This window comes from Pteropus alecto, unplaced genomic scaffold, assembly GCF_000325575.1.
Source record: "Pteropus alecto unplaced genomic scaffold, ASM32557v1 scaffold34, whole genome shotgun sequence".
Lineage (NCBI taxonomy): Eukaryota > Metazoa > Chordata > Mammalia > Chiroptera > Pteropodidae > Pteropus > Pteropus alecto.
In genome coordinates this window covers 517,580-532,289 of record NW_006435763.1, presented here as the reverse complement: position 1 = coordinate 532,289, position 14,710 = coordinate 517,580, and the positions used below count along the sequence as shown (strand labels likewise).

The window sequence follows — 14,710 nt, the reverse complement described above, 5'->3', positions numbered from 1 at the left end:
CTGGCACCCCACCGATGAGGATCTCCTCCCACGGAGCCCTTTCCAGCTTTCCTGGAGGGCCCTGCTCCGCTTCAGTCTCCATTTTGTGTTGTTATTCAAGTGTGACAAAATATCACCCCTCCTTTTCCCCCACTTTTCTTTCCAGTCTCTTATTTGTCTGTCTTTCTCTTCCTGCCCCAGGCGTTTCCTTCTCTTTAACTGCTTTTCTCCTTTCCACTCTTCTTTTTCTCTTTTTCTTCTTCCTACTCTCCTCACAATTATTTTCCTGTCGTTGTAAAATCAACTCTTTAAAGCGATTTGAAAAAAAACAAACAAGAAGAGGAACTACAGAAAATAAAAAGCTATATTCTTTCTGTCTTTTATACAAAGAAAAAAAACCAAACCCTCCTGATCTAGCAGTTCTTCTTTGCTCTTTAGGAGGTAAATACATCCTTCCCTTCCCCAACAAGAAATAACCTAGCAGTTATGGGCAAAGGTATGAGTATCAGGGCAGTGATGGGGACTGCAAAATGGAGTCTTCCGGGGCATTCCACACCAGATGATGATGATGTTGATGATGGTGATGGTGATGATGGTTAGGATGATGGTGATGATGATGGTGGTGATGATGGTGATGATGGTGATGATGATGGTGATGATGACGATGGTGGTGCTGGTGGTGATGCTGGTGCTGGTGATGATGGTGGTAATGGTGATGATGGTGATGGTGATGCTGGTGGTGATGATGGTGATGGTGATGATGATGGTGATGATGATGGTGATGATGATGATGGTGATGATGATGGTGGTGATGGTGGTGGTGATGATGATGATGATGATGATGGTGATAGTGGTGGTGGTGGTGGTTGTGATCGTGGTGGCAGCAGCAGCAATGTGCGTGTGTGTGTGTGTGTGTGTGTGTGTGTGAAAAACTCTGGAATAACAAGGTGGAGCAGGAGATGCAGAGGAATTGATGGGGATTCCAGGGAGGGAGTGGAGACTGGAAGCTCAGTGAGCGTTTGGGAAGAGCTGAGCTCTGTGCTCCATTTTGGAAGGGCTGAACATATCAATATTTAGGGGAGAAAAGTCTTTATATTAATTGAGGCTTTGGTGATTTTAAGTGATAAAAAACCAATTTTCATTATCTTAAGCACAGACAAAACAAAAACAAAAGAATTTATTGGTCCACGTAACTGGAAAGGATGGGGTGCACTTGTTTTCTGGCATATCTAGATCCAGGCTCAAATGATGTCTTCGCTTCTCTCTCCCTCTCCCTCTCCATCTCCCTCTCCCTCTCCCTCTCCCTCTCTCATTTCTCTCCATCATGGCTCATTGTCCCCACCCCACCCCACAAAATGAGGAAGAGCATCATCTAAAATAGGTGTGGTGTGGATTCACATACTCTCCTTATGTCAAGAGAGATAGTTATCCTCCCTAGCTGCAAGAGAACATTCCTAGAAAAGGAAACTGATTGGATGAGCTTGAGTCATGTGCCCATCCCTGAGCCCATCACTGTGGCCAGGGGTACTACTATTGGCCAGGAAGGGGAAGATCTATTTTCAGGGAGTAGCTGGAAATAGCTATTACTGCTTTCCCAGTGGGAAAAATTGTAGGAACAAAAGCCAAGAAGTGGGAAACCATAAGGCTTTAGCAGGACAGCATGAGATGCCTGGATTTGCTCCAATGCAGGGTACATAGAGAACAGTTTTAAGAAGTAAGGTTGGAAGTTAAAGTTGGCTAATAAGCATGGATTTTATCTCTGGCGATAGTCATTGCAGGCTTTTGATCAGAGTTGTACATAATCAGAACTAAGGTTTAGGATTATTTATCTGGCAGGTGGGCTTATTAATATGAGTATGATACAGGAAATCTGGAAACCAGGCAAGACGTTATAACAGTTCAGGTAGGAGCAAAGCGAGCACTACTTAAGATATTTTGGTAGTAAATAACAAGAGTTAACTCTGACTCGCTTAATTTAAACAAAAGGAAGTAGTGAAGAAGGAACGACAGAACATATATTGGGACTTTACTAGAGTATCTTAAAAAATAATGAAAGTTGAGCAGCCAAGGCTTGGGAAGGTCACAAGGCAAGAATTGATGGAGGGAAGTTACTATCCTCTCGATCCAGGTCTAACCATTCCTGGTCTTCATCTCACTTTTCAAGTTTCGGATTCTCAGGAAAGAGAATCCAGTGGATCCAGCTTGGAACACATGCTCCCCATTTTACCAGATCTGTTTGTTTGTTTTTTTAATGGCCACAGGTCAGCACGGGTGTTCAGGTATGCATGGGAAAGGCCTTTTCCAAAGAAGAGGGTTTCTCATATGTCAATAAGCCACCCTATGAGGGATGCACCCTATGAGGAGTTTTTGCTATAGAAAGGAACACGAATATAGAACAGAGTTCAGATCACTGCTCAGCAGATGTGTTTTATTTCATTTCAAATACTAAATTTTTAAAATTTTTAAATGAATTTGAATACCTCTGGATGGGATTTTCACCACTCTCTGTAATCTTGCATCCGGCCCATTTTACTCATTGAGGTTTCCTGCTCTGTCCTATAAAGCATGAGAGTTCATGATTCCTTTTGACAACTCGACTTGGTGTTTGCACTGAAGAAAAGCACGTAGAAATGGAGTAATGTGAGAGTAACCAGTATTCTTATAGGTTAGTTTTCCCTGCTAATGTTCCTATAGCATCAGGGACTTTAGTTGCAAATATATTAGCATTTATTATAAGTATTTATATTATTGTAATTATTTCCTAATAATAATTATTTGTTTCCCCTAACTTGCAATGACTTTGAGGAAAGGACCACAAGTTTTTTACTTACCGTCTTATCTCCTGCATGTTGCGGGCATATAGTAGGTACTCAGTTAATATTTGTTTGAATTGATGTTTGCTAAGAAATGGATTTGAAGCCTTTCTATAGATGTGCTTTTGAGGTATTGCTTAGTGAGCCAAACTCTTAATTTATGGTCCTGATTTTACACTGAATGTTTCATGCCCCAGGAAACTCCTCAGTTCTGGAAATATATTTATTGTAGGCCTTCATCTAACTCTTAGCACTACCACCAAGAAACTTCTCAATAATATTGTGTGGTTGCTGTGGACCGAATGTGTCCCCTCCCACCCCTAAATTTATATGTTGAAACTCTAATCCCCAATGTGATGTTATTTGGAGGTGGGGCCTTTGGAAAGTAATTAGAGTCATACGAGGTCGTGAGGGTAGGGCCCTCATGATGGGATTAGTGCCCTTATAAAAAGAAGAAGAGACATTAGATCTGTCTCTTTCTGCTGTATGAGAACACAACAAGAAGATGACTATCTATTAATCAGGAAGTGGGCTTTCACCAGAACTCTTGGACTTCCAGCCTCCAGAACTGTGAGAGACACGCTTGTTGTTTAAGCTACCCGGTCTGCGGTTGTTGGTTATAGCAGCCAGAGCAGACCTAACACAGTGGTGTTTCCCCATTAACACAGGAGTGAGCTGAATCTCAGAGAACTTGGGTGCTTCACTTAAGGGTACAGTGCCAATGATGGTGAATTTAAAACTCAGCTCCACTTTGTCCATTTCTAAATCTGCTCTTCTCTCTACCCGACAATGGTCCCGGAGTTCAAAGTACTGGTGTAGGAACTCCTGTCCTCAAGGAGTTTATAACGTAGCAGAGGTGATAGATTCATGCAGATATGAATAACACAAGTCCAGGAGTCTCACTTTGTGCATATTCATCAAAGGTTTGTGTTCAATTTTACAGTTCTGGCTGATGGTAGTATCGGATTTTATTAGGGTTCTTTAGAGAAACAGAACTAATTAGATAGATAGATAGATAGATAGATAGATAGATAGATAGATAGATAGATATTATTAGTCAGGGTTCTTTAGAGAAACAGAACTAATTAGATAGATAGATAGATAGATAGATAGATAGATAGATAGATAGATAGATAGATGATAGATGATAGATAGATTAGATAGATAGATAGATAGAGATTTGTTAGGAGGAGTTGGCTCACATTATTATGGAGGCTGAGAAGTCCCATGATCTGCCATCTGTAAGTGAGGCCCACAGAAGCTGGGCCTCATTATAGCTCCAGTCCAAACCTGAAGGCCCGAGAACCAGGGGAGCCAATGGTGTAAGTCCTCGTCCAAGGCCGAGAACCAGAAACACTGATGTCCAAGGGCAGGAGCAAATGGACATCTGAGGTCAAGCAGAGAGAACAAATTCACCTTAGCTCTACCTTTATTGCTCTTTTTGGACTCTCAACAGATTGGGTGGTGTTCACCCACACTGATAAGGGTGATGCTCTTTACTCTGTCTGCCCATTCAAACACTCATCTCTTGCAGAGATATTCTCACTGACACACCTGTAAATGTTTAAACTGCTTTCTGGGCATCCTGGAGCCTAGTCACATAAAATAATCAGCACAAGGGTCTTCAGGAAGAGGTGTCTTTGTAAAATTTACTCCCAAGCTGTTGGGGCTACACGTAAATAATGAAGGTACACTCTAAGAGTAGAGCATACCACGTCAAAAATAGGGATTGTGAGTTGAGAGAGGACATATCTGATTTGGAGGAATCAGGCAAGACTTTGTGGGGAGGTTTCCAGATGATCATGAAGAGTAGCCATGATGTGGGGGATGAAAGGAATTATAGCTACAAAAATACTGCAGACAAAGACTTGCGGCCTGGCTCATCCTCACTACCCAGTCCTGTGTTTGATGTTAAGTGGGAAAAACACAGTCCTGAGGTGAAGATGAATGCACTGCTTTTCGAACCAAGTCAACAAATGTTGAGCACGCTGCGCCCGACTGCATGATGCTAGATAAACATGAATGACTGAAGCCAAGACCTGATCTTTGCTTCGGGTGAGACCAAATGTGTCAATGTGAAATCCTTAGCTGTAGAGGATGATGTATTGCTGAGGGCTATAGCATGAGATGTGGATTAAAAAGAACTAAGAAAATGCAAGATTATCAGGAAAGGCCACATGGAAGACATGGAGCTTGAAATTAGCCCTGCCAAATATATATATATATATTTGGGTTTAGATTGAGTTTAGATTAAAGATGAGAAGAAGGGAAGGCATTTTGAGTGAGAGGAACAGCATATATTAGGAGACGTGGGTAGGATTAAATATATATTTTGGGGCAGGGGGGCGTGGAATCAGGAGATAGGATCAAATATTGCTGGAAGGAAACAAAGGAACATGTGTACCACGCCCATGATTTTCAGAGAAGGTTAACTGAGGTGTTGAGAGGCTCAATGGGAGCTGGTACAGCTTAATTCAAAGGCTTTGGAATCCATTTTTATTCAAATTGTCATTCTACCATAGGATTAATTTTGTTTTAAAGTGACAGAAAGCCCAAAACATAAAAGTGGCTTAAACATGATATGCATTGAATTCTCTTTCTTGAAAAAGAAGTCCAAAGATAGCCCAGGGCTTACATGATGATCCATGGTGTCAGGGACCCAAGCTGCTTTTCTGCCTTGTGGCTCTGCCACCCTCAGCCAGAGGCCTCTACCTCATAGCCCAATAGGGCTGCTGGCGTTCCAGTCATCATGTCTGCCGCATTGCAGCCAGCAGGAAGGAGGAAGGAGCAGAGAAAGGCTCACCCTCTTCCCATAAGATACTTTCTATAAGTTATACATGTTATATCTTCTCTCTTCTGTTGGCCAGAACACAGTCACATGGCCATGCCTAGCTGGGAGGCTGGGAGATGTAAACTTTATCATAGAAGGCCATGTGTCACAAAATGGGGGTTTCTGTTACTAAGGCAGAAGAGGAGAGAGGACATTGATGGACAACCACAAGTGTCTGTTATCCCGTGTAGCCTTTGGCACCATCATGAAATCCTCTGAGCCTCTGCTCTGTCTATGTAGAGTGGGTAAATCCACACTTAGTTCTTCAGTGAAAATTCAGGTAATATATGGAACGTATCTGCTACAACAGTTAACACATATTAGGTGCCATGTACATTTTAGTCCTTTTCTTTAAGTGATTGTTATTACATACCCAGAGGGGCAGGACAAGGTCCTGGGTTTCCTGATTTGAACACCAGGATTCTTCCTGTGCAGCAGCCTGGAGGAATGAGTTTCTTAATTGTTTTCTGGCGTGTTTATTTAATTGACTGATAATTCTACTGATATAAGCAGTAGAATTTTTTTTCCAAATGATAATTTATAAGGAAGTACAGTATATATTGAAAATTCAAGCAGAAGTGGGAATCCTAGAAGCCCAGGAGACTTTACCTGCAGCTTCTCCTCTGCCTTGGAGTTACGCCCTCAGATCCCCAGTGATCCACTAAGCACAGGTGGATGCTCACCTGACAGATGGATGCTCACCTGACAGATGGATAATGTTGGGCTCATTGGCAGAGGGCAAGACAATGTGACAGAGAGCTGAAACTTTTCGTTCCCTCAGTTAGCATGTAATGAGCAGCTCCTCTTTGCCAGCCACCGCTCCAGGTTCTGCAAGGAGGATACGGCTGAGAACAAAATAGACAACTCTCCTGTTCTTATGGGGGCTATAGTCCAGTATGGGGGTATCCAGAAATTCTTAGATAAAATCACACCTTGAATTGATCCATGTCATCTCATTCTGTACGTTTTGGGGGCGGGGGTGGGAGGTAGCATCCATGCACAGCTCCCCGTTTGAGATCCCAGATAGTTTGGCAGCATAGATGCAGGCGATCAAGTGAGCTCACAGAAAGTGCTTTTTAAGTTATCTACTTTTTTTGGCTCTCTTGGAAGAGATGCTCATTGCAAGGCTGGTTCCATTGATCTCTGCGCCAGCCAGTTCCAAATGGTTAGATGAGGCAGACCCATTAGAGGCGAATAGTGATACATTTAGTGCTATTTTGATGGTGTTACAAAATACTATCCAGAACTTCAAGAATTTCCAGATCTCCATCCAGGTTCCTCTAAGAGCCACACGTACAAGGAACGAGAGCAGAATGGGATTCTGAGAACCATTTTATTAATGGACACTCAGGCTTCCAATAACCATTTTATTAATGGATACTCAGGCTCCAATAAAGTAGAATTAGGACACGCATCTTAGATCCTACTCTATATGTCCTGCTCCCAACGTAAACCTGTTGGCCAAATGGTTCAGGTATTGTGTCTGGCAGGGGAAGAGGTAGGAGGGAGAATGGTCATATTTACAGAGTAAACTTTGCCTTAAGTTACTGTAAGTTTTAGACTCAGAGGTTGTATTACAGCATGCGAGGATGTCTCCAAAAAGTCACCTTTGGCTCAGAAGTGCTCACCAAATAGAGATGGGGCTCCCAGGAGACACGAGGGGCAGGCTAGCACTGAGGCATCACCTTGCACTGTAGCCTGGTCTGGGGGCTCTGAGCAATCTGATTAGCCCCTCTTCTTTCCCTGGGGTAGAGACCTAGGGGAGCCCATTGTCTCTCTTGGGCAACTGGAATTAGCAGCTAAAATGATCCTGCAACGTCTAAAAGAAAGCCCTTTATTCCCAAAATTTAGGAAAAAAGATAATTATGTAAAACCATGGCAACTACTGCTGCCATCATTTTTTATGTGCCAAGCACTATACTGGCCACATTACATGCTTTATCCCATTTAATTTCATCCAATTTCATCCCTGTAATTACACAACGATGGGGCTATTATAACCTCCATTTTACAGAATAGGGAACAGAATACTCTGAGAATTTAGGGTGCTCACCGGAGATTGAAAGCCACAGACCTGCATTCTAACCTAGGCTCTCTGACTCCAAAACCGAGCAGTTGTCTTGCAGAATTGCCTCTCTGAAGTTGTTTGCCTCTCAGGAAATTAGCATTAAATCAGTGAGATCCTAGAGGCCCTCGCCTGCTCATGCATTTATTCCGCAAAGACTTTTTAAGCTCTTACTACAGGACACACACTCTTCTAGGTGTTTTAGAATCACAGTAATCAAAACAGACAAAGATTCCTGCTTTTATGGAGCTTACCATCTCCTGTTCCATTTTTTTTTTAATTCAGTATTGCTCAGCCAAGACAATTAACATTATTTTTTTAATTGGCCACAATAAAATTTGAGTCGAAAGAGGAAATACTCCCCTCTTTCTTTTAACCCAGTTTTTTTTTTTTCTTTATGCCGCAGTTTCTGAGCCCGTTTCGGATGATGCTGGGCTCAAATATGCAGATCTGTGTGTTGGAGCGATTACATTTCTGTCTGTGTGTTGGAGCGATTATATTTCTGTCCCGACATTTACATCTCAGCCCTGTGGTCATGCCTTTGGTACTTGTTCATAGGAAATGGGAAACCATCAATAAGTATAAGAAATTGAGCCCTGGGCAGAGAGGAAAGTGCATTTATTCAGAAACTTGCAGTGAAAGGCTATGTGTTTGGGGAAGGGGCAGTGCAGGAATTGAAAACTGGTGACAGCGTCATGACTCTGCTTTAAAGAAAGAAGAGGGTTCGTACCCATATGAGAATGAAGACGACAGGGTGCGAAGGATCTCGAACCACCAAGAAAACTGGGAAGAGCAAAACCGTTCAAAAAAAAAAAAATGAGTGTCTTGAGAACTTAAAGAGGTTAAGAAAACAGTGACTCTGTTTAGAAAAACATGTAAATTAAATGACAAAGGAAAAATGGTGACACCCAAAGCAGTCTGAAGAGGTATTTAAGGGATAGTGTGATTTGGGCAAAGGCCTGAGAAATGTGAGAAATGGCAAAGCAGATGGAAAATTAACTTAAAATCGAGGAACACTAAACGGGTTATGGTGGCATTTATGAAACAGTAAGAATTAAAGTCTGAAGGGAAATGAGGTGTAATAAATATGCCTAGAGAACGTTTCAGATAATCAGATTTGAGATGTTAAAGGAGACTTAACCAATGTAAGGCTGCAGAGAGAGGATAGGAATCTGGGGGGATGAGACATTTTGAGTAAGGTTAAAAGAGCTCACGACGCCCAAATGTGGTTGGCTTTTGACAAAAGGACAGAGGGACTCTCGAAACGAATAGACTGAACCAGCAGTGATAAGTGTGGCTTTAAAAAGACCAGACTGCATTTAGGGTAGAGTGTGAGAAAATACGACAGGGTGGAAAAGTAGTAAAAAAAAATACAGAGTGGAAAAGTAGTAAAAAACGCATGGAAAATTTACGTAAATGCGAACCGCTATTTACTTGGAAGACTAGGCGTTATGCTGGACATTTATGTGCACTATAGCTAATCCTGCTCCAAAACCTAGGAGTTAGGTATCTGTTAGGTTAAACTACATGAAACAGCCATGGCTAGGTCATAGGGTTTAACCTGATCCAGTTTTACGAAAAAGAAAATAGAAGCTGACAGAATTTTAAATATGCTGCCCAAGATGACACAGCTGGGGAGCAGCAGAGGCAGGCTTTGATCCTGGTTCTGTCATCCACAATGTAGAAATAGCAGTTCATTCTTTATTTGTTCTGCACATTTTATTCAGCACCAGCTATGTGCCAAGCACTCTATTAGCACTAGAAATAAAATACCAACCAGGACAGAAGCGGTCGTTGCCTTCATGATGCGTACTGTCTCCTGGTTAAAAAAGCTCAACAAAGACAGTCAAGAATGGCTGTCCAATCGAAATATAGCACGAGCCACGTGTCATCTTAAATTTTCTGGCAGCATTAAACAAGTAGAAAGAAGCAGATGAAATTAATTTTAATAACACATTTTATCACACCCCACGTGTCTAAAATATTTCAACGTGAAATCAACATAAAGTTGTTCACGAGCTCCTTTACACTATTTTTCAATACAAAGTCTTCCAAATCCAGTGTGTACTATGTCCTTAGATCACATGTCCATTTAGACTAACCACATTTCAAGCGCTTAATAGCCTCCTGCAGCTGGTGGCCACCGAATTAGACAGTATAGGTTTAGTAAGAATGTGAACATGCTGGCCCAAATTTTGCAGTCATAATGATATAGGAAAAATGGCCTACCGGTTTTCACTGTTATTTCTGATCCCCACAGACAACATCATGGGGCACAAAATACAAACAGTAATGTTTCTTTCACTTGAACTTTAGCTTCATATACCTAAGACTAGATACCAAAGGAAACTTGTATATATGCCATATACATTTACATGTTTTTCTGGTTTAGTGTTGTATATGTCACTGGCAATAAAAACAAACAAACAAACAAACAAACCACTTGACATTTTACCGTCAATAGATGATGATAATACAGAAGCGAACCCCTCTGTGATCCATTAGAGCCCACCCCCCTTCTACGTTTTGCCGGCAGACTCTCATATATTGATTGCTCCTGATGGAAATATTGAAAATGTAATTTGAAGCTTAACAGCAGCCAGAATTTCTGATATTTTATCTGGTCACTACATGTTTATAATCAATTTTTGAGAGACAAAACAGTGATAAGATTTTACTGTTTAAGACAAGTGCCCAGCAGGTGTTAATGAGGGGCAGGCAGCGGGGTATATAATGATATTTCCCTGGGTAAAGAATTTTGCTGTGGAGCAAGTTGAATGGGAAGAAAGCCCAAGGAAATATGGATTATCCTTCTTAAAAATTGGATGGGGGAACTGAAGGTAATAGGTACTTGCTCTCTGCCAATTTCATAATGAAATTATCATTCAGCAAAAATTGGTTAGAGTTTTTTTTTTTCCTCCCAAAGGACTGAAGACTCTTCATAGAAAAAAAAAAAGAGAAGAAAAAAGACACTATTAGTATTGAGTATATGGATTCATTGGTCCGGAATATTGAAAAGAACACAGAAAAATCTGGAGCATGAGAATTTCCATATAATTGTTTCTGTAAAATCTGAAGAGGAGTGATTGCATCTAAATAATCACCCTGCTAATTCCATCTAATTTCACTACAAAATGGGAGAAAAGAGAATAAGCAGAGGAACTGGAGATGGTGAATTTAAAGAGGAAGAAGATTTAAGTAAATTCAACTGGCAAAACAAAAAGGGGCCTGGTATCTCACTAGCTCCTTGATTAAAATGGTGACTGTGACTTTCAGTTCATACAACAGCTCTCCCTGGGGCCATGAATCTGTCAATCCCCAAACATTTGTCCTCAGGCCTGTCTCCTCCAAACAGATAACAAACCCAATATTTCCAACCTCTTGATAATTGACTAGATTCAACCTAAACTCTATTCACCCCAAATTGTCGTATAATCAAAACCCGGCTTGAGAGCTTATTGGATTCAATTCAAAACAAACAAAAAAAATCAATGAATCAGCTGACTTAGCTGTGCATTTGGGCAACAGCTATGGAGCAACTCGGTAACAGGTAAAGGCCACTGGTGGTCTTTGTCTGCATTCTTTGTGTTGAAATTCCGTGAACGGGGTTCTATCACATTTCATGGTTATTTGCCTTGAGCTTTGTTGTTTCCTCTGTCCAGTGCATCTCCTTTCTTTCCCCTTGCTGTTCACCTGGCCAACCCCTTCCACTTCCTTCCCAGCGTGACCCAAGCATCTTCTGCTGGGTTTGATTCCTGCCCTGCCTCCACACTACAATTGGCCACTATATTCGTTATGCTCTTCACCAATCCATGTAGTACATATCTCTGATTTTACACTTACTGTTCTTTATTGCAGTTATTTATTGCAAAAATATGTTTGCTTGTTTTTTATTTTATTTTCCTAGCACAGTTCCTGGCACAGGGCATGACACATAGTAGGTACTCAGACATGTCTGTTGGATGAGTGGATGGATGAATATATTGACAGATGGATCAATGGATAGATGAATGGATGGCAGGCACTTCTGGTGATGATCTGTCAATACACTCAACCGCCACACATTAACTCCGCCCCTACAGTGTGCCAGACAGCGTGATAGAGCTAAAAACAACCATGGGGAACGAAACTGAAAAGTCAGCCCGAAAGATAAAACAGCTTAATTTAAACCCCAATTAGTTACTTTGAAAGCTGATTGATAATGAGGAATTTGACCGAAATATAATCTTCTAAACCCCCAACCCATGCAGATGTCTTCTCAAGAGTCTCAATAGGGAACGTGAAGTAGAACACACTCCTTAGGCGTGCCTGTCTGGACTGTGTCTATTTAGTTCACCAAACACGAGCCAGGAAGCATCAAAGGAAAGAAGGAACAGGACGAAAAACGGAAAACAAAAAGCGGCTTCAGTCGTCCAGACAGGCCTGTCTTTTAGCCATAAACAGAAGTGTCAAAGTCCTCTTTAGGTGCACAGACTCATTTTTATCTCTGCTTCTACAGGCAGCAAATCTGAGTGCATCACTCCTCTACCTAAAACCTTTCATGGATCATCATGGCCTCTGAACAAAATCCAGATCCTTTAGGGTGTCACTCAAGGTCCTTTGTGAGGTGTGGCTTCAGGGATCTCCAGGTGAATCCCGCTGCCCATCAGCCTCCCTAAGCTATTTCCTACTTCCTCCAGCCTGTGCCATTTCCTTTGCTGACTCTTCTTTACTTAAAGTCATTCCTCTACTCAGAATCCTTTGCTCCCACCTCTCCTCAACCCCTCACTTTTTAAGATTCCCCAGGAAGTCCTCCTGAAATCCCGTAGGTTGAGTTAGGGGCCCTTCTTCTGCGTTCTCACAACTTCTCACGCCTCCTGTCTGTCGATGCACAAGCAACAAAAATACTAGCACTGTTGTCATTGACATGTTTATGTCACTATGCGGGTAAGAGGGCAGACAGGCATTGTGCTTTTTATTTCTGTATCCATAGGACTCACCATATGGCCTGGCACGTGATAGGTATTCAATAATATAGTTGTTGAATCGATCAATTACCTCGCTAGGAAGCGATCTGAGATGACTCAAATATACCAAATAGAACAGCGATTACCCTTCGCTTCATCTAGAATAGTAGTGTTATATTTCTATTTTTTAACAAACAATATTTTTGTTAAACAGTTCTTGCATAAAATTTGATGACTATGAAAACACATAAAAGAAAATAAAAAGCACCTGTAATCCTTCCATGCATAGACAGGCCCTCGTTTATCCTCTTTTCTGCTCGCAAACCCTGTCTTTATCCTCTTTTCTGCTTGTTTAACATTAAATAGTGTGTATTTTCTCCATGCCATTAACTTGTCTTCAGAAACATGATTTTTAATGACCCAACCAGTGCATCGAACAGTGGACACACAATAATCGTTCTTTGACTTTACCCCAGTTCCTCGATCTTGTCGTTGGAGACCAGATCCTCCCCACACACAAGGTCGTCGGGTCTTCTGCCCTGTGGCGGCCCAGGGGTGGGCATGTGACCAGTTAGGCCAGTCTCCCTCTTTGAAATTTTTTTGTAGCCTAGTCTTAATATTTTACTTCTTCAACTGCTTTTCATGATAAAGGAATATAAAGCAAAAAAATGATATGGCTTCAAGATAACCTGTCTTTCTGGGCAGGTCTTTGAATGCTTCAGTCCAACATGCTATGTTTACTGAGCCTCTGCTTGGTGGTGTGTTTTCCTGGAAGTCTTAAACATCACATTTTCCTCAAGCTGTACAGAGCTGCGGACCCCTGGGGATTCTCCCCCACCCCGCAAATCCTGAGAGTAAAGCTCTGCCTTGCCTCCCCATCTGAGTCCAGCCCAACTATAGGCAAGGTGGCTTTGAGAATCGGTGGAGATAAGAGTATTGTAAGACAGACAGATGTCAGCTGTGGTGAAAACACCCAAGGCCAAAAGTTGACTGTATGGATGGGATACAAGGCAGGCACCGAGCCGTCATCCTTGATACTGCTCTCCCTCACCTTCACATCCGATCCAGCACGAAGTACTCGCCAAACGTTTCTCCTCTTGGTCCTATTTGTTGCTGCCCCTACTCTTCCTTTTCTTCCTTCTGTTCTTCTTTTGAGGCCATGACAGGACCAAAGCCAACATTATCCCTCACCTGGACAACGAGAGCCCAGTAACTAACCCCTTTTATCCACTCTGATTCCGATTCTCTACATGGCCTTCCAGTCATGTTATACAAGAAAAGTCTGATTACATCCCCTCCTTAATCAAAACCTTCAGTGGCTTCCATTATGTTTTTAAAAACGAAACTCCTTCACATGGCCTGGAAAGCTTTGCACTGTGTGCTCCTGTTCACGTCTCAGCCACACCACATCCTGCATCCCTGTTTCTCTCTGCTTCATCCTCACTGGCGTGCAGTCAGCCCCTCATATGTACTGCCACGGGGCTTTCGCTCATGCTGCCCCCTCAGCCTAGAGCATCATGCTTATGTCTTTTCTTACCTAGTTAATGCTGACTTATCCTTCAGGACAAGCTGCACTTTCTTACAGAAGTCTTGCCTGACCCGTTTCATCCTCACCTAGCACACTGACCTCTCTATTGTAGCACTTGTCATAGATCTGTAATTAATCAATTAATGCCTATACTTTCCCTTGGACTATATAAGCTTCAGGAAGAGGGGGATCACGTTTGTTTCCTTATTTATCCCCAACTAACTAGCTGAGACCTGGCATGCAGCAAATGTTTAATAAATATTAGTCGAATGAATAATGAATGGATGGGAAATCACTTCTTTGAAGTTCTACATCATGTGATTTATGAGCAAGCAGTTTCCTTTAGGGAAGCTTGTTAAACATAAGAGAACATGCTTTCAGATTCTTCTGTAAGAAGATCATTTGAACAAAGGTCTGTTATCTGGCAATACACAAAGTTCCATCCCATGTGCCAATTACAGTCAATTACTAAATTCCTGTACAAATTGAGGTTTCTGAGAGTGAGTACAGGCTTATAGAAAAGAGTGCCAGGTCAATTAGCAGTACCTA

General features: G+C 41.8%; 1 protein-coding gene across 1 annotated transcript in view; it reads left to right on the top strand.

Annotated features, from left to right (window-relative positions):
• Nucleotides 1-14,710, top strand: part of GRIN2A (glutamate ionotropic receptor NMDA type subunit 2A) — a 365,059-nt gene that overhangs the window by 244,079 nt on the left and 106,270 nt on the right. The window lies entirely within an intron of this gene.